Source organism: Schistocerca nitens, chromosome 1, assembly GCF_023898315.1.
Source record: "Schistocerca nitens isolate TAMUIC-IGC-003100 chromosome 1, iqSchNite1.1, whole genome shotgun sequence".
Lineage (NCBI taxonomy): Eukaryota > Metazoa > Arthropoda > Insecta > Orthoptera > Acrididae > Schistocerca > Schistocerca nitens.
Genome location: NC_064614.1, coordinates 963,469,737 through 963,491,455, shown reverse-complemented (window position 1 = coordinate 963,491,455; position 21,719 = coordinate 963,469,737). Strand labels below are relative to the sequence as shown.

The 21,719-nt window shown below is 36.7% G+C and overlaps 1 protein-coding gene across 1 annotated transcript in view; it reads left to right on the top strand.

Moving 5' to 3' along the window:
* The window catches only part of LOC126194829 (oxysterol-binding protein-related protein 1-like), a 424,899-nt gene extending 420,154 nt beyond the window's left edge, over nucleotides 1–4,745 (top strand). Inside the window, exon 25 of the mRNA XM_049933164.1 lies at nucleotides 1,648–4,745. The gene's annotated coding sequence lies outside the window, so the exon portion shown is untranslated. The remainder of the gene's footprint in view (nucleotides 1–1,647) is intronic.
* The last annotated feature ends 16,974 nt before the right edge of the window (nucleotides 4,746–21,719 follow it).

Genomic DNA, 21,719 nt, shown 5'->3' with positions numbered 1-21,719 from the left:
ACTCATAATAAATTTTTGAAAGTCCACGAAACAAGTACTTTAACTTCTGTTTGCTTCCCAAAGAACATAATCCATTTCTCATCTCTTCAGCTCTTCTTTGCTTTATGAAGGCAGCAGTGTCCATAATGTGACCTAACACATCATCTTTCATCTTCACCGTTAACCTACAATATTTTGTTTTCATCTAGCCCATAAACTGAAGTCCGACAGCATTAAGTCTTAGAATTTATTAGTTATTGTTATGGTGCAGTGTGTTTAACTGGTTTGCATATTATTTGTTGAAGTACTTAGTTTTCATACTACAATAATGGAAATTTGTGGATGGAAAGAAAATGAGGAAGGATGGCAACTCACATATAATACAAAGACTTAACTATGCTTGCTCTATTGTAAGTACACCCTCTTATTACAAACAACTGTACAGACACTCAGACAGACTTACTTGGCCATGGCACCTGACCCCCCCCCCCCCCCCCCCCCCCCAGATATCCACTGCAGCCATCACCTTATTGTTCTTAATCACAGTCCTCTCAATGCTTGGAGTATTTCTGCTGGTGCACCAATTGCTGTGTTTCAACAAACACATCTCCCAACTCACAGTGTTATGCCTATTTTCTCATTTGCCAATGAACAGTAGTACACCTCTAAAATGAGAAAATAATGTGGAACCAGTTACTCAAGAATGGAATTGGTTGTTAACTTTAACAGTATGTATAGTTTTCCTGCGATTATGCATTTTCTACTGCATTTGTACCCAGTCAGTTGTTTGTAAAATCAGGAAACAATAATGTCCCATTCTTTCTCGAGTAGATCCTCTTTTCCTGTGCAGAAACAAATGTCTAGCTCTTTGGTAAAGGATGTCCATAAGTAAAGAACATGGCTGTACTGTCAACTTTTGGAATGTTGTGTAACTTTGAAGTGTAAGGGGTGATCCAAAGGTTCCCATTTTAGGGCATTGCTGTAGCAAACATGCAACATAGCATGACTCCAATGTGGACATATAAGCACCAACATTTAAGCAAGGGATTACTATTGCATGCATGACTTTCCAACACACATGCGGTAAATGCAAAAGCGTGAAATGTGGTGAAGTTATTATCAAATGCATCCAAACAGAACCAACATTTGCTTTCTTTTCTTGGTAGATATCCATTGGAGAATGAAAAACATTGTTGTACAGTGGTGCACCAGGTTCCATACTGGTCACGATCGAAACAGGATGCCAATCAATTTGAGACGCTAGCGAAGTTATGCCAACTAAATGGGAGACACTTGAGCGCCTGCCCTACAGTCTTGACCTCTCCCCATGCAATTGTTATGCCTTTGATCACTTAAAAAGGACCTTGAAGGGTCAACGATTCCTGTCGGATAAGGACATCCAGCAGGCTGTTACAGACTTCTTCATGCAGCAAGATACAATGTTTTACCACACAGGTATTTTCAGCCTGATGCATTTGTGGAAAGGGGGGAGGGGGTGATTGTCTCAGTGCTCATGGCAGTTTTACTTGATTGACATACCAATTCTGGACTGTATGGTCTTTGCACATAAACTTTTTGATTGCCTCTTATGCATTTGATAACTTTTTTCCATCTGTTGCATACATTTATTAAGAATGGAAAAATAATGTTGAATTTTTAATTTTCCAGCATGGTTCCTGATGGACGTCACAATGAAAATTTAAAAAAAAAAAAAAAAAAAAAAAAAAGAATTACACCTGAGAGTTAACAGACTACTCATAATTTGTGAGTGTGCCTAATGAATGAAAGAGGTGGGACCATTAATGTAGTAGTCTTCCAGGTATACTCTCTGCCTGGTAACTGGTGTGTTCCCATTCAAATTGCTCCCGAATATTTGTGTGTGGTGATGGTGAAGACAAAATGATTATGAGTTGACATTGTAAATTATTGTGAACTGTCATAAAAGTCTATGTTCTGTTGACTTATAGCATATATGTGTCTCATAGTATGCAGCTGTTAATATGGAATGCAGTTTGTACTGTATTATTAATCAGTAATGTATAACACAAAATGAATATGAAAATTTGATTGTGATATTACAACATCTTATGTTCACTACTATGACAGTGATAGTGCTCAGTTGCAGGCCATTTATTTTGCATGACATGGTTTTGGTAGCTGCATTCTTCATCATTTGTGATGATCCCTCTTCCTCAGGTAGATTGTATTGTGACATAATTTCACTCTTTTAATATCTTCAGTTATTCAGTTGGTGTAAGGTTTCCTTCAGATAGCTGTGATGCTGAAGTATGTAATGTTCTGAAGTTGTTACAGTTTTGACATAATGTTATATTAGAACATTACTAATGATGACATGTGAGTTGTTTAGATTGATAAGGTTGTGTGAAAAAAGGTACCACTATTATTTGTAATCAGATGGAGGGTAACCAATCAATAATTTGTGCTTGTATATGCTTTATTTCAATGTCATTTAAAGAGTTAATGTAAAAACAGAACATTTGTTTTCTGTGTAGGATGTGTTGTATGTATGTGATGTTTTAAATACGTTTACTTTCCTGCATATGGAAATATCTTATTCTTAAGAAGAAGAAAATTCTGAATGTGGGTTGATAGATCAGTTCATTATTCTTACATGTTTGTTAATACTCACTGTTGTAGACAACCTCTGTAATGCAGTTTGATTTCTGTTGATGTATATTCATTGAATTCTTCACTGTCAGCTCTAAAGTATTATATTTACTTGATAACTGTCTGTAAATATGTGTGTCATAAAAAAAATAATATAGTAGGTTTGAGTAATAGAAATCAGTGGATGTAAATTAGATATACTGGTAAATATGGTTGTGTGTGGTGCTAATACCACTTTTGGCACTGGCTTTGTCCAGTTGTAGTATCTAAGTATCAACTGTGTGGCATGTGGCATAGTCTTGCAGCTACAGAAACACAATACACACTAACTGTAAATACATGTACAAAAGCTCAGCAGTGTCATTAATAATATCAGCCATTATTGTAGTAAGATATGAGAACATTATTCTTGTTCTAACAAGACTCAAAAGATATGCAGTTTTAGTACAGTTAGTTCGTGTTGCATTTGTAAATGTGCAGGTAGTCACATTAATCTGACACTGATGTTTAACTAGTCCATTAAATTTACAACTGGCCTATTGTGACTGTGTATCAGAACAATCTTAGAGGAACATTTGTATCATTAGTATGCGTTACTATTTGTCAACTGAATTTTATTTTCTACGAGTAGTGCAACACATTTTGCTTTAAGTTAAAGAAATGTATTAAGTACCTTTCCAATTTATAGCTGTTGTGCAACAGAAGATCGAAATGCTTTTGCTGTGAAGTTAAGTCTAGCACACTACTGTATTGTGGTAGTGTAGTACTTAGTACAGTGCATATAAAATGTGTGTAATTTGAAGATGGTTACCCATAGGTTGCTAAACTGGTACAAACAGATACCATCTTAGTGTCGTTACAAACTGACTAGCATTATATGCACACAAAACTGCTACAAATCTGTCAATTTGTGTGTATTACTATATTGTTGCATTAATTGACAGTACAAAGTTACAGATCATAGTTACTGGTACTCAAGAGTAAGTTTTTGTGCACTAGCTGGAACAATTAGAATAAGGAAATATGCAGCTATTTTATACTGTGTTACTAGCCCTATAACTAATTATTTTCATAAACTACTGCCATTGTTTCGAGCAGAATAGAAGCAACACGGGGTATGAAATGATTCAGTAAGTAACTTAGCTAAATACTAACTCTATTTTTCATCCCATCTCTTTTCAGAGTAATTTACCATTTAGTAAAATATTATACTAATAGAGATCAGAGTCTCTAAATGCACACCGTGACACCCACTCTCGAATTTCCTGTGCCTGTATCCTTCGTCTGCAAACTCATCTCCCCCTCCCCTGCACACACCTCTTTCTTTGTTAGTCTTTGATACTTGACAAATTCTAATTGCTGGGGGCCATACCTTTGTCATTTCAATTTTTGTTCTCCTCTTCTTGAGCCTTATGAGCAGGTATCTGATTTGGGAGAAGCACTTTTTGTATTTTTTTTTTTTGTGTCATTTCTTTACAGACTTCATCACATGGGTATTTGGACCTTGAATAATGCATCTGTAGGCAAAATTCAACTTGTTTGATACCTATGGAACATGCAGTTAACTAATTAATCATATGCTGACATGGTGCTGATAACAACACAGGCAGTATTCCCAAGTTTTATGCAGGTTGTTGTAGTATCTGGTCATAATTCATTGATTCAGTTAGTAACATTTATTTTCTTGTGCCACACTTTATATGCAGGTGTTGATTTAAGGAGCCTTTGAGAAATAACATTTAAGTCTCAGTGCACAATGAACTTTCAAAGTATAGGGAAATGTTGACTTCAGGAAAGTCATTAGTATTAACTCACTTCCTGTATTATTTATTTTAATGATAGTTCCACTAATTATTTAGTTGTTCTGATTAAATATTCAGTTTCTTTTATTATCCAAGTTAAATTGCTGCTCAGACTTACACATAATGTGTATAGGTGGTTCCTCACCTTCCTTCCAAGAATCTCTCGAAAACAAAAACTTGAATGCTGATCTTAATGTGTCATTTACACAATACCCATAAATGTGCTATTTGGTTGCGACACACACACACACACACACACACACACACACACACACACACACACACACACACAGAGAGAGAGAGAGAGAGAGAGAGAGAGAGAGAGAGAGAGACAGAATGAATATAGAATAAAGCAATGCATCAAATTATTCAAAAGAATTCTCCTATGTAACTTATTGTTGAACACAACTAATATCAAAATAAGAGTAGTATTTTTGTAAGCTTTTGTGCAGGTACATTGAAGATTCAGTTTTTACATAAATTTTAGACTGCATTTATAATTAATAAATAGTTTTATTGCAACAAATACTTCTGTCTGTGCACTTTGTTGAGAATCAGAGTGAAATATTGGCCATTGAGATTTCTAAGAATTGGCAATACTTTCTTTTTATAAAGATTCATGTTGTAGGTGCAGTCTCTCTGCAATCATGTAATTATTTTTAATAAAGACTGTTTTCACTAGCAAGTTATTTCTGTCTGGAATAGTATTTATAATTTCTAAGAATTGGCAATACTTTCTTTTTATAAAGATCGTATTGTAGATGCAGTCTCTCTGCAATTGTGTAATTATTTTTAATAAAGACTGTTCTCACTAGCAGGATATTTCTGTCTGGAATAGTATTTATAATTTTTCCATAAAGACTAGTAACAGCACTTGTATGAACTACAAGCTTAAACAAGAAAAAACCAACATAAGCAATAATTGGAGTCAAATACTTGATGAGACTACAATGGAATACAAAAGATTTGTCGGCCACTTCTATTGTAACTACTGGTTATTGGTACTCACCATGTAGCCGAGACGCTGAGGTACAGATAGGCACAACCAAAAGACTCTCACAATTAAAGCTTTTGGCCATTGGCCTTCATCAACAATAGACATACACACGCAAACGCCCCCCCCCCCCCTCCCGACACACATGCAAATGCAACTCAGAGCTTTAATTGTGAGAGTCTTTCTGTTGTGCCTCTATGCAACTCAGCGTCTCTGCTATACAGTGAGTAGCAACTTTCTTTCTCATAATAGTGTTACATTCAATCCTGGATTTTCCATTGTTTGATTTTTGTAACTACTGGTTGTTATTTTTTATATGCTATACTGACTGTGGTAGATGCTACGTTAAAACAGTAATTTCATTTTAGCAAATAAGTTATATTGTGTATATGTTCAGGTGACCTCTCCAATTTTTTTTTAAATTAATTCATTGCATGTACAAGAACATTATGTCATAAAAAAGAAAGCAATTATTCAACTGCACTGGCATACAGTTCTTTTCTCTTTTCCTTTAGTTATGTATTGAAAATCTCCAGCCAATTTCCTGCACCATTTATTTGAGAACATTTCAAACAAATATTAAAGTCAATTAATCAAGTGAGATGTGTGAAATTACTTCAGTGCTGTTTTGTAAAATATATTTTGAAAATTACTTGTCTCAATCTGATTTGCAGATAGTGTAGGATTTAACACTTGTTCACCTCTTACTTTAGCTGTTATTCTAACTCTGCAAGTTAAGTTTTCTTGAGGACTTTTCATTCATAACTATGCAATTTATGTACTGTAGCAACTAGACTGTGTGTTAGATCAGTTGCAGACATCATGTGTGGGGTTTTAATAGCCCTCAAGAAATGTCTCTTTATGTCAAGAAGGGGGCACATTAAATTTCACAGTTGGTAATAAATTGTGGATCTCACACATTTGTTGTATCATTATATGTTTTCTACCAATATGGTTTGTAATATATACTTTGAGTTTCTATATTTTAACTATTTTCTCTAGACATAGACATGCAGTCTTATGTTTATTGGTCTACTGTGAAGACTGGCAATCTAAATTTTGTATTCTTTTTTATTTTATCTATGTCAATATCACTGGCACAAAAATCTCAAAAAATATCTAACCATTTCTTGTGTGATTTACTACCGAATGTTAATACTGATCTGAAATGAATAATTTCATAGATTATAGTTTAATAATTATGAATTAATCAGCTTTTTTAAAATAATTTATCAACTCCAGCTCTGAAATTAAAAACATCTTGAAAAGGCCGGAGGCCAAAATGTCAGGTTCAAAATGTTTGTGGAAAGCTCAGAGCTCAGAAAGTTACATGAACTTTGGTACATTTTTGACAAATTTTTGTATTGCTGGGGTGAAATGAAGAAACATTCTGCAGAATCAAAGATAATTTCATATTCAATAGTAATAGTTGGATGTTGATGTGCAGTGTTGGAATTATCTACAGCCATTTTTCAGTTGTGCTAGGTTTTTTGTGGCAGAAATTTTATTAATGCAAAAAACACTTTTTGAATTGTTTGACTGTATACATTTCATTACTGTGTCTACACATTCCCATGTTTGTAACATTCTTTACACTTGTAAATTTTAAGGTAGTCTTGCCTTTTTATTTGATATTACTTGTTTTTATATTGTCTAAATGATATAGTAGCAACAAATTTTCCATACATGTCACCAGGCAAACTTTTCTGTATGTATAGGCAAATTGTATAATCTGTGCACAATTTCTGTGGCAGAAAGAATTGTCATTCTAAAGAACAACAAATACACTGAGATTAAGTGATAAATAGGAAAAAAATTATTTAAAATATGGGTTGCTAATGATGTGGTTATTGTGTAAGATGATCACAATCAGCAGAAAGTGCTTCTCCTCATGTATGAATTTGTGTAAATTTAGGGAAAATTGTACAAAGTAGTGTCAGTTTTGTAGTATCAAAGTGCTTGTTAATGCAGTTTATATTCTTATTAAAATGAAGATGTTATGTACATATCTGTTATTGAAGTTTAAGTTGACAAGAACAGAGCAATAAAGTACTGTAATGGAAATACAATGTTCCTTATTGGTAGAGGGATGACAGTGCAAATATAGGCATGTTGATGGCTTAAAAAAGGTTGATTTATTTTGGACTTTATCAACTCGTTGAGTCCTATTGCGAATTGTGTTTTATTCATCTCATCATGTACATTGAAGTTTACACTATGAATGAGAGCAAACTGTTTTGGGCTTGGTGGTGAATATTTTACATTGAAATCAATTCTTTGTTGACAGGTAGAAACAAACCAATAATCATCTGTGTTCTTTATTTGTTGTTAATATTTAACAACTTGTTGCTAATTCTCCTTTGTTATGCATATTGAACCTTTACTAGCATTTAAGTCTACATTTCATGTTAAAAGAAGAACCATAATATTTCCGTGAACAATATTGGTGTTGATTTTGGGTGATGATAAAAAGATTGAGAGAAGGCATCAGTCATTTCTGCATTTTCATGGAAGTTTATGCTATAATGTATAGTAAAGATTTCGGTGTACGTGATAAGATGAATAAGCCACAATTCACAATAGGCTTAAGAAACTGGGAAATGTCACTCATTTCGTGATTCTGTAATTTATTGGTCTACAAAAGAGCAAGAAAAGGAGAGTATTTAAAAACCAAGAGTCCATAGGAAGCTCAGGTTAGAAACCATACGAATAAATGTGGCCATCAAAGCTTGACTGGACTGAAGCTGGCACAGTACTTTGACCACCTCCTCTCTCTGATGCTGCATCCCTCACCTTTTACTTCTCATGTCGTGACAGGGCAGCCTAATGTCGGAGTGACATGCCCTTCCTTTCTAACCTTCTCCAACTTATCCACATTTCTCCCTGGGGAAGAAATGAACATTTCTGAAAGCTAGGATAGTTTTTTCCACTATTATAGGTGTCTGTCAGCAAAACTTAGAATTTCAATTCTTGAAGGTAAGTACTGGTCATCCATTCTGTCTCCTTATGGTTAATAGTTCCTCAGAATCAAAAAAAATCAGAAAGAAATGAGAAAACTCTTGGGAATGAGGCATGCCTTAGCGCAGGTGTTGAATGATAAGTACCACAGTGGGTAATAATCATCTTTCACAAGATTTCTATTGAGGGATGTCATGGTCCTAATGTAATGCATCATGTTGTGTGACACTCCTTGCATGTGTGTTGTACATAGTACTGACACCATCTTGTTGTGCACCACCAAACTGTGTGTGTAGCCCATAATGTTTATATCATTTCAGCCTAGGAAACTTGTGATGACTTCTTCATCCTTCCTGACCAGGATGGTACTAAGTTTTCTGACTGAGAAAGTCTGCTCCTAATATGGGCTCTGCCACCTTCACTAACACAAATTATCACATACAGCTCTTACAAAACCATAGGTCTACCTCAACTTCGATATGTCATTATTGATGAACTATTTGCTGTTATGAGGCATACTGGCAAATTTGCAACTGTGCCTCTATATTCACTGCCTGACAATGTGCTGACATCCGGTCCAGAGTTGATGACGTACTAAAAATCTAACTCCATATATTACACATATAACCACTGCAACAGTGTTGGTAAACTCATTACTCACCCTGTTGGATCCCTCACCAAACTCACCTCTGGGTGTCTAAGGCACTCTTGCTGTTTCCCTCAGCCTACTCTACCTAATACCAGCTGCTGACGCCATTTAGATATGTATATGGTGAAGTACATGTCATAAGTCTCTCACAGGTGATACCAACATATTGGCTTCTTTTGTTTTGGTCCACTATTGTCTCCTGTGCTCTGCCTGAGCATGGTTCTCCTGTTTCCTAGGAGCCTTGTCATTTTCTTTTGCAACATGTCCATCTGTTCTTTAAGGCAGTGTATCTGCTTATTGACATCTGATTGTTGCTCTTTTTGTATAACTGTGGTCTCTTGTGTAACAAATATTGTTATGCTTGCTGTGCATGTACTATTCTGCTGACGCTGACTCCCACAAACATGAAGTGAAAAAATTTCAATCTCTTCCATCAGATCCATATATCTACTTTTCTGTGTTTCGTGTCGAATAGTAGTACTGTTTTCAAATTTATCTGCTACTTGATTTTTATCCCTTGAATATGTAGAAAATTAAAAATAAATTATTCAGCAACTTCACATATTATATCATTTCTATGGTTTATCAGAGATGTGCATCACAACCACCAAAAACTGTTTTAAAGTAATGTATGTTAGTAAAAATGGAAATCAACAACAAAACAATGAATGGCATTCAAATGAAATTTTGTAAAGTGATGGCTGTATATATGCTATTGTATGATTGTGAGAACTGGCCATTAAACAGAAAGGAGAGTGGAACTATTAAAGCAATGGAAATGATATTTCCAAGAGGAATGACTGGATACTGTCTTAGAAATGAAATATGAAATGAAGGCATCAGACAGCAATTAAAGATGTCTCTATATGTGAAAGGCTATGTCCTGACTGACTTATTTGTTATTGCCCAGCCCAAAGCACCAAGAATAGAAACTTGAAATTTGGAAGAGTGATGATCTTATACTGTAGGCATTGTTTAACAAAGGTTTTCTAAAAATTCCACCCCTAAGGGGGCTAAATAGAAGATGAAAGTTTTTTAGAAAATGTGTCGCTGTTAATGTAATTTTGCAGCTAGAACTACGAAAGTTGTTAGTTGGTTTCTTGGTTAGAAATAAAGAAACACATGTTTCAGCATTTTTGGAAATTCGACCACCATGGGGTGAAATACTTGGTGAAAGTGTTTTGAAAATAAATTATTATTAAAAAAACTACTAAAGCATTTTGTTTTGGTAATTTTGGAAATGAAACGGCTAAGGGGGTGAAAGTTTTATGGAAAAAGTTCATTATGAAAATATTTCAAACCGAAATCTGTGAAAATTTGTATTTGGCATCACGGTTAGAGGGGGGGGGGGGGGGGGGGGGGGGAAGACTCTCATTGTTTTTGGATATTCAGTCCCTAAGGGGATGAATATTTTTATGAAAATATTTCGTTATATTAGAAAACTTTTAAAGCTAAATCTATGAAAATTTGTATCTGACTTCTAAGGAAATATGTATTATGGGATGAAAGAATTGCTGTTTAGTCAGAAGTACATTTGAAAAAGACCACGATTCTGTTGCCTTATTACCTTCCAAACTTCACAGAAGCTCTTCTGCAAACCTTGCGGAACTATCCTCTTTTCCAGGAGTGCTAGTTCAGCAAGGTTTTCAGAAGAACTTCTGTGAAGTTTGGAAGGTACGAGATGGGGTACTGGCAGAATTGAAGCTGTGAGGATGGATTGCGAGTCCTGTTTAGAAGAGAACTTTAGGGCAATAAAATTGAGCCCACATAAGCAGCTCCATGATAAGCTGTGCGACAAATGGAGTGTGTATGAAAATGACAAACAAAGTACAGTATTCCTCTAGAATACATTTTAGTTTGAGCATTGGGTTCAAGTTATTCCTTGAGACACAGGTAGTCTGTGGTATCATTAAGAACATTATATAGCTTAGTAGGGTTTCTACATATTTAAGCGCTGACCTAGCACTTTTATGAGGAGCAACATACGTGGTTAGGTATCATTGTAAATGGGTCATTATCAGGCATACATTCAGATGGTGCAGTGACAATGATGATGATGTATGCATGAGGCTGTATGGTAAGCAATACAGATTGACTCTTACATAGAAGCAAGCAGCCACTTTTTACAATGCTATTTATTTATTTAAATAGCTCCCTTACCAGTTTTGAACCAGCCATCTTCATTGCTCTTCTCCATACTTGAGAATCAGGTTTCACTTTTTATTAATAAATATTAACTTCATGATATCTTGGGGGTCTTTCATTGTGCCTCAACACTGTACGTTGACATGGTATGGAGTCATATAGTGTTTGTTTGTTTGTATTTACATTTGCCAATAGAGGTCGATGCCCTTTATTGTTGGCTTCTTTTTTTATTTAAAAAAATGGATATGGCAGCTTACCCTACACATGTTAGAATTATACAAGAAATTAAAAGATTATATACATAATATGATAGTACGATGATGAGACTTACCGAACAAAAGCGCTGGCAGGTCGATAGACACACAAACAAACACAAATATACACACAAAATTCAAGCTTTCGCAACAAACTGTTGCCTCATCAGGAAAGAGGGAAGGAGAGGTTTTAGGTTTTAGGTTTTAAAAAACCTTAATCCTACTCCCAACATCACCACTGCTGAAGCCCAGGCTATCCGTGATCTGAAGGCTGACCGGTCCATCGTCATCCTTCCGGCGGACAAGTGTTCCACGACCGTGGTACTTGATCGTCGGGAGTATGTGGCTGAGGGACTGCGTCAGCTTTCAGACAACACCACACACAAAGTTTGCCAAGGTAATCCCATTCCTGATGTCCAGGCAGAGCTTCAAGGAATCCTCAGAACCTTAGGCCCCCTACAAAATCTTTCACCTGACTCCATCAACCTCCTGACCCCACCGACACCCCGCACCCCTACCTTCTACCTTCTTCCTAAAATTCACAAACCCAATCATCCCGGCCGCCCCATTGTAGCTGGTTACCAAGCCCCCACAGAATGAATCTCTGCCTACGTAGATCAACACCTTCAACCCATTACATGCAGTCTCCCATCCTTCATCAAAGACACCAACCACTTCCTCGAATGCCTGGAATCCTTACCCAATCCGTTACCCCCGGAAACCATCCTTGTAACCATTGATGCCACTTCCTTATGCACAAATATCCCGCACGTCCAGGGCCTCGCTGCGATGGAGCACTTCCTTTCACGCCGATCACCTGCCACCCTACCTAAAACCTCTTTCCTCATTACCTTAGCCAGCTTCATCCTGACCCACAACTTCTTCACTTTTGAAGGCCAGACATACCAACAATGAAAGGGAACAGCCATGGGTACCAGGATGGCCCCCTCATATGCCAACCTATTCATGGGTCGCTTAGAGGAAGCCTTCTTGGTTACCCAAGCCTGCCAACCCAAAGTTTGGTACAGATTTATTGATGACATCTTCATGATCTGGACTCACAGTGTAGAAGAACTCCAGAATTTCCTCTCCAACCTCAACTCCTTTGGTTCCATCAGATTCACCTGGTCCTACTCCAAATCCCATGCCACTTTCCTTGATGTTGACCTCCACCAGTCCAATGGCCAGCTTCACACGTCCGTCCACATCAAACCCACCAACAAGCAACAGTACCTCCATTACGACAGCTGCCACCCATTCCACATCAAACGGTCCCTTCCCTACAGCCTAGGTCTTTGTGGCAAACGAATCTGCTCCAGTCCGGAATCCCTGAAGCATTACACCAACAACCTGACAACAGCTTTCGCATCCCGCAACTACCCTCCCGACTTGGTACAGAAGCAAATAACCAGAGCCACTTCCTCATCCCCTCAAACCCAGAACCTCCCACGGAAGAACCACAAAAGTGCCCCACTTGTGACAGGATACTTTCCGGGACTGGATCAGATTCTGAATGTGGCTCTCCAGCAGGGATACGACTTCCTCAAATCCTGCCCTGAAATGAGATCCATCCTTCATGAAATCCTCCCCACTCCACCAAGAGTGTCTTTCCGCCGTCCACCTAACCTTCGTAACCTCTTAGTTCATCCCTATGAAATCCCCAAACCACCTTCCCTACCCTCTGGCTCCTACCCTTGTAACCGCCCCCGGTGTAAAACCTGTCCCATGCACCCTCCCACCACCACCTACTCCAGTCCTGTAACCCGGAAGGTGTACACGATCAAAGGCAGAGCCACGTGTGAAAGCACCCACGTGATCTACCAACTGACCTGCCTACACTGTGATGCATTCTATGTGGGAATGACCAGCAACAAACTGTCCATTCGCATGAATGGATACAGGCAGACAGTGTTTGTTGGTAATGAGGATCACCCTGTGGTTAAACATGCCTTGGTGCACGGCCAGCACATCTTGGCGCAGTGTTACACCGTCCGGGTTATCTGGATACTTCCCACTAACACCAACCTATCCGATTTCCGGAGATGGGAACTTGCTCTTCAATATATCCTCTCTTCCCGTTATCCACCAGGCCTCAATCTCCGCTAATTTCAAGTTGCCACCACTCATACCTCACCTGTCATTCAACAACATCTTTGCCTCTGCACTTCTGCCTCGACTGACATCTCTGCCCAAACTCTTTGTCTTTAAATATGTCTGCTTGTGTCTGTATATGTGTGGATGGATATGTGTGTGTGTGCGAGTGTATACCCGTCCTTTTTTCCCCCTAAGGTAAGTCTTTCCGCTCCCAGGATTGGAATGACTCCTTACCCTCTCCCTTAAAACCCACATCCTTTCATCTTTCCCTCTCCTTCCCTCTTTCCTGATGAGGCAACAGTTTGTTGCGAAAGCTTGAATTTTGTGTGTATGTTTGTGTTTGTTTGTGTGTCTGTCGACCTGCCAGCACTTTCATTTGGTAAGTCACATCATCTTTGTTTTTAAATTGCTTGTCCTGAATGTTCATTTTTTTGTATATGGAGTTAGGTTTCCAATGAAAATTCATACAAGTTTTGAGTTACAACAATATACATAACACAATAGCTTATACCTCAGGCTGACATTTCATCCATTGCTTATACTATGAACATAAATTTCTTATGTTTTAAAACGTCATAAAATTTTCATTAACTAGATCCTGTTACTACAGTTGATTTGTTAGTTTCAACTTCTCTTCATTCACATCACATGTACAAATTAATTACTTTTCACATTATTATGTCACAATACAAGGATATGATCCATTAATGTTTCATTTTATAGTTAGGCTTGTATCACTTATGGGAGCTCATTTCTTCCTTAGGTAGAAGAGGGAGAAAAACATTGGAAATAGGACTAAAATGTCACGCAATTCTGGCCTAACTACGCTTGGTGCCACCTCCTTTGTTTGGAAGGGAGGAAAGGAAATACTCATCTACTGGTTCAAGGATTCATGAGGGAGTGTTACTCGTACAATGATGGACTAGTTGCCAAGGAACTTTTGCTTCATTGAAATAATGTGTACCGACTAATCACTCATGTAGTATTATGTTGTTTCTTCATGTGTTAATGCTGTTTACTCCAATTCACATGTAGCTTAGTGTGAAACGTGACGTTTTAACCATCGTAGACTTATTTTCTCGAATACCAGAAACTGTTGTTATTTAAGCTTTCATGTGACGTGATAAAATTAATTGGTTTTCGTAAAAATCGCACGCTAAAATTTTTTGTGTACTCTGCAGCGAATAGCTAATTGTCATGGAGACACAATGCAATGATGCATATTTCATTTGTCATTTGCCTTATGACCTTTGTATAAATATCCTTATAACTAAATTGTTTACTCGAAGTGCGGCCTGTTTCTTCATTTGTTACCAACTCTCTTGGCGTAATTCTCTTCTTCTGCACCATGATGATGCGCTGGTCGCTGAAAGAAAAAACTTAAAACTGACTTAAAATTTATTGCATTATGTAGCTCGGTGGCCACTGATACAATTTGTCGTTACATACATCCGCAGATACTTCCATACTTTGTTTAAATTCATAGACATTCGTTTATTCTGTTACCCATTATGATCATTTACTCTGCAAAGAAAGTTATTTGACATCTCTCATAGTATTTTGTCAGTAGTCCTTAGCATACACGTCTCATATAGTTTTTCATAATGCTTCCTTTTGACTGTAAATATGTTGTATATAGCTTAGTATTTAATTAAATCTCTGTGTACATACATCAATCAATAGGTTCCTTAGTTCTTAGACAGCAGATGTATTTGCGTAATATTTCCGTTTACTTTGTATTTAGGTTAGGTAAATATTGCATTCCTATTTTGGTTGCACCTTCTGTCAGCCTGACGCGCATGCACACAGGTCAATGCCTCCTCTCCTGCTACTGACGTCAGAGTGTATTGTTGAGCATGGACAGCTGAGCCATAAGTTATCTTTGCTTATACTTTTGCTTGGCATGAAGCAGTTTGTTACTTCTCATTGCAGTTAATTTTATGCCTATGTGTACAAATCAGAATAATTACTTATGCCTGTTCACATTACTTTTCTTAAAATACTCTACAGAAGAAAAATGTACACAAATGTACAATTATCTGGTGATAAAAAAAATGTTAATGTGCTTTGTCATTCTGTGAGGGTTTTTATATGTTTGTGAGGGTGGAGACCTTTGTCTCTCCCTGTTTTCTCATAGGCTTATCTGTACATCCCTGGGTGTGGTATTTTGGAAATTACATATTGTCCTGAATAGAGTAATTGCCACTTCTTATTCAGTTTGCCCAATTCTGTCAATTTAGGGAGCATCCATAAGAGGACTCATTGCCCTTCAAAAAATTGTGTAACATGTTTCAGGTTCTTGTTATAAATTTTCCTTCTATACTTGGCCCTGTTTTCTAGTGTAACCATGGCTTGTTTGATTTTGTCTTGTAGTGTCATTTCAGTAGTGGGTACCTTTGGTATGAGCGACTCCCACTCATTCGTTTGTTTTGTCCAGAACATCAATGCATTAGGTGTGAAACCGGGTGAAGAATGTGGAAGGTTATTGACAACTTGCATGAAAGTAATTACGTATTCTACCCATCGGGTGTGGTTGTGAGGGCTGTATGTCCTAATAAAACGGTTAAATTCTTTAGAGACTCATTCTACTGGGCTTGCTTTGGGGTGAAAAAGGCTTCCTAATATGTGCTTTATGCCCTGTGAGATCATAAATTGTTTCCACTTTTGCCCAAGGAAATATGAAGCACTATCAGTTAGTTGTGCCTTTGGTTTACCTACTCCTCTCAAATATTCTCCCTTAATTCTTTTTCTGTTATTTGTGGCTGTTGCATTTTTAATAGTATAAGTTTTGATATATTTTGAGAAAATATTGTATAGTGCTACTACATAGCTTACTCCTCCTCTATTTCTTGGATATGGGATACTATATCTAGAGTGTTTTTTGTAAGTATTGGGTGTAGCTCAGTATGTTCTGACACCTTGGACCTCTGGCTACATCTCTAGAAGAAATTAGGCCTACATCAGCATCAGAATGGGAACCATCATTGTTGCCACTGGCAGCATCGGAAGTAGTAGTAGAAAATGTATCAGATATAGAAGCATCTCCACAAACCACAGCAGAAGTTACACCAGCAACAATAAGTACATCCCCACCAAAAGGAGGGAAGAGAACTACAGCAGAAGAAGCAGTACCAAGTGTTGTGGGTAATCTGAAAACAGTGCCTCCTCTCCGTCTACATGATTTTTTAGTGGAACACAGCAAGACGAAGAAGCCCATAAAATAGGTATGTAAAAGATATTATAGCTCCTAACCAAACTGTTCATTCTAAAGACAAGAACAATTCAGATCTTAAAATTTGCTATCTGAATATTCAAGGAGTAAAAAAACAAAGAATTTATTGTAAATAATTTTGGACTAGAGAACAAATTTGATATTTTTTGTTTGAGTGAACATTGGACAACAGAGAGTGAACTTACAGCTATCAAATTTGATAACTATAAAATAGCAAATGGTTACTGTAGAAAAGTGCATATAAGTGTGATGCGGCATTGTATACTAACCAGTCACTCAGCCACTCCATTAATAGGTTGGATCTAGACTATATGTGTGATGAACAGAATTTTGATGCCACTGGTACAGTTGGTGACAATTTTAATTTAGTGATAATAGCCTTACACAAATGTGTTAGAAAAACTGGACATTCTGTTAGATGTATTTAGAAAGACAAAATGGTTACATTATGAATTTGTAATAGGTGGAGATTAAAATGCAGCCAAACATAGTGTCACTGAGCTCAAAAAGACAGTACAACTGTACTTTATCAATAATAGACACACAAGAGATGAAGCATGTCTTGACAGTATGTTTGTCAGTTTCAATACTACAGAAGAATCATGTGATGTGACAGTATTCACATTCTCAGATCAAGATTCTGTATCATTAAATTACATAAGTAGGTTCTGTGCTGATAAGAGAAATATGATAAGTCTATCCCAAAAATGATAATCACTTGATGGGACACAAATGATAAAATTGACAGGTTTTGTAAGTCCATTACTAACAGAGACTGGTTTGGCCAATAGTCAGGTGACACAAATTATAGTCTACGTAAAGATCTATCTGCAAAACAAATATATGAAAGGTTTTTCAAAGCATATTTGACACAATTTAATGACTGCATTCTGATAAAGAAAAGCAAAATAATTGACAAAGGCTCCAAAGGCAAGGGTACAAACAAACAAAACTGATGGTATACTGCACAACTAACAAATCTGAAAAATCAAGTTATGTTGTTGCACAGTTTACACAAAAATCTAAAGACCGACCATGCCAGATCAGCCTATGTTCAATGTAGGAATAAGTACAAAAAATCCATTGTGGAAGCCAAAAGAGCATACAATTTCAGCCGTATTCAGAATTCCACGTATAAATTCAAAGCTACATGGAAACTAATAAATAGTGTTACTAAAGATGAAAGAAATAAAAAAAATCAGTATGTGCCCTCATAAATTCAATGATTTCTTTATTAAATCAGTGCAAGAAGTAGGAAAAGCTATCACCAAACCTGTCCTTATCTCATCTGAGATTTCATCAAAAAAGTCTGTAAACCACTAGTAAATACAAGTATGTTTACCTTCTCTGAGGTCCCACCTAGTCTCGTTCTTACAATAGTAAAACATTTGAAATCATCGGAGAGTGTAGACATATATGACACTTATTGTAACATTCTAAAAAAAGTAATAGATTGTATTGTGTATCCTTTAACAGACTGCATAAGTAAGTGTATATCTGAGGGATATTTTCCTGATGACCTAAAAGTGTCTAGAGTAGTCTCAATATATAATGAAGGAAATAGTGACTCACCTTCAAGTAACAGACCAAGTTCCATAGTCCCAGCTCTCTCTAAAGTGTTTGAATGTGTAATATACCAACAGTTATCCGTGTACTTTGAAAATGGAGGAATAATTAGCGAATCACAGTATGGTTTTAGGAAAAATTTGTAAACTGTTGATGCTATAGACTCAGTAGTCAAACACATACATCAGGTGTTTGGGGACAAAGGATTTGCTCAAGTCACCTTATGTGATATAAGTAAGGCTTTTGACTGTGTAGGGCATAAAATATTTCTAGAAAAAATGGAGCACTACGGCATTGGAGGTAACAGCCTTAAACTATTAAAATCATACCTACAGGATTGCAAGCAAGCTGTTTGTGTGGATAAAGAAAAGTCCAGTATTGAATTAGTTAAAATAGGTGTACCACAGGGATCTGTACTGGGGTGTTTTGTGTTCCTAATAATGATTAATGACCTGCCATCATCCATCGATATGTAGGTGATACAACTTGTCCCCATACTTCATCTGTGTCTCTTATAAATTTGTCGATATAATCTTCAGGAATACACACACACACCACTGATCATATTTTTCATATTTCCTATGAAACACCCTTGTACTCCTGATACCATTTACTTACCTTCCCACCCTCATATTGCTTAGGGTTTTGCATGACTTTACTCCATCCATGATCTTATTGTTGTATAATTTTCTTTTGTTTACCAAACTTATGGTAATCAGACTGTTGTGTTGTACATTGCGTTAATAACATTTTGACTTCTGCATCTTGCTCTGTTAATTCACCAAATTTTCTAAACCTTGTGGTAACCTGGACAAGGCATCCACAATAACATTCTGACTTCCCTTAATATAAATGACCTCGAAAGTGAATTGTTGTAAATATAGACACCACCTAGCTAATTGATGGTGTAATAGTTTACATGTTAAAAGAAATGACAGTGACTAATGGTCACAGTAAACTTTGGTATTTTTGCCCCACAAAAAATGTTCAAATTTTTTAAATACCCATGTTACAGCAAAGCTTTCCAATTCTGACACAGATCTTTCTGCTTCTGATAATGTGTGACTAGCAAAACTGATGACCTTGGGTACTTCCTTACCTTCTTCCTCTCACATCTGGAACAAGTATGCCCCAGCCCATGAGATGAGGCATCTGTGCATAGACAAAAATCCTTGGCCGTATCAGGGTGGCTAAGAATGTTTGCATTGACTAAAGCCTGCTTAATGCCCTCTTGACACTTACCGTCCCATAACCAAAGCCTATTTTTTCATAACAAGTTGAGCAATGCATCACTGTTCATCAGTTCCTGTGTAACAAATTTACGAAAAAACAAAACCAGTCCTAAAAAGGCTTTTAGTTGTTTATTATTCCTTGGAGCTGGACAATTGCATATGGCATCAAGTTTTTTCGCATTGGGTAATATACCTTGCTCTGATACAACATGTCCTAAAAATTTGACTTGTTCCTTACCAAAACTAGACTTTTTAAAATTGGCTGTTACTCCGTAATCTGCAAATCCTTGAACCACCTGTTCAATGAGCCTGATATATTCTAAGTGGGTGTAGCTATTAGCATATTGTCTACATAAACAGTGACTTTGCTAAGCAATTCTGGTCCTAAAACCTGGTCCAATGCAGATATAAACACTCCTGCACTTAATTTTCAGTCCAAGAGGTAGAACACGGAATTCATAACTTCTACCACCACAAATAAATGCTCTATATTTTCAACTTTCTTCATGGAGCTTTATTTGGCAGTAGGACATCTTGAGATCAAGTATACTTAAATATTTTGTATTTTAAAACTTTAGAAGCTATTCATCCTAGTTGTCTGGTCTTATCCATGTGGTTGGCTTACTGGTAATATTGGTCTACAATAGGGTGAAAATGAAGATTGTATAATTCCCCATTTAATCATATGATTGATCTCTTCCCTTAGTGACTCTCATTTTGCCCATGGAGTAGGATATGACATTACACAAAATGTCTCATATTCATAGTCTTTCATTACTCCTGGCTCCGTACTGAAAACATTGGCATGCTTAAATAACTAGCTAGAAAGTTCTTGTTATTGCATCTCATTTAGTACCTGTGATTCACTTAGTTTCCGCTCTACCATTTTTTAACTAACCTCAGTGTTTGCCTCTTGTTCAATATCAAATTTATTTGTGAAATATACAGCTAGAAAGGAATATTGCACTACTACATTTGACTCTGGTTTGTTTTTGTTAATTTCATCAGGTGCTTTGACTAAATCAATAGAAAATATCTGATCCTTTATAAAAAGTGACATTTACCATTATTATGTCAATCTGTGTTTTGTATGTTCTAAATGTGTCCCTGCCAATAAGGCAATTAACTATAAGTATGTCAATTATAAGAAAGTTGCACTTCACTGTAAAATGTTCAATTTGTAATGGAATAAGTGCCTGATGCTTAAGAAATTTAGTCTTACCACCTGTAGCAGTTTGCACCTTGCAGTTTTGGACAGGAAATGTTGGAAATTTGCCTCTCTTCTTCAATTAAAAAAATGCATTTGCAATTGGGTTGGTAGTTGAACCTGTATCTAAAATTAACTGTGTGTCAATGTTAAATATTTTCACCTTAATGATTACTTGTGCTTGTTCTTCCTTTGTTTTATCTACTATGTCTAACCCATGCTGATAAAAATCATTGATGTCATCTTGTTTGTCAAACCTTATCAAACATGTTTGTAGTTTTGCTTTGCCTCCACTCCCTGAGAGGTCGATAGCCTGGGGCTTAACTATGACCAGTTGGTGTTTTCTGACAGCATAGTGTGACTTAATTCATTACCTGGAGAAATTTCAGTTAGTTGCACTGTGTAGGTACTTCACCAATTTGTGTCATTAGCTGTTGTGCCTTTATTCTGCTGTCGAAAGATTAGCTGCAGTACAGCGTAAGACATGGCATTGTTACCGTGCATCGACCACTGCTGTGGCTGACTGTTACTATTCATTTTCAGCATAGGGCCTTGTGATGGTGAATTGTAATAAACCCATGTGTTGAAATTCCCCAGTTGTTTTGAAAATTTCTTTTAAATCGCTTGTTTTTCCTGTTCCCGTTACTGTACTCATTACCTCTGGGTGTGTAATTTTGCTAATTTTTCCCTAATGTGTGATGATAAACAACTTTTCAAAATTTTTAACATGTCTACTTATGATATTGGGTTCATCCAGTAGCATGTCTTGTTCAGGTATTTTTCAAATTATCCATGTAGGCTGCCATATTTGCCACTGAATGGTGCAGGGTTGAAAACCTCATGTCTGAGTCTTTATTGCACTGCTTCAGACCAGTATTTGTTGAGGAAAGCTCATTCAAATTGGATATAAGTGCTGCAATGTTTGGCCACTTCAGTTGCCCATAAAAGCACATCACCTTGTGTACATCCCAAGACAGAT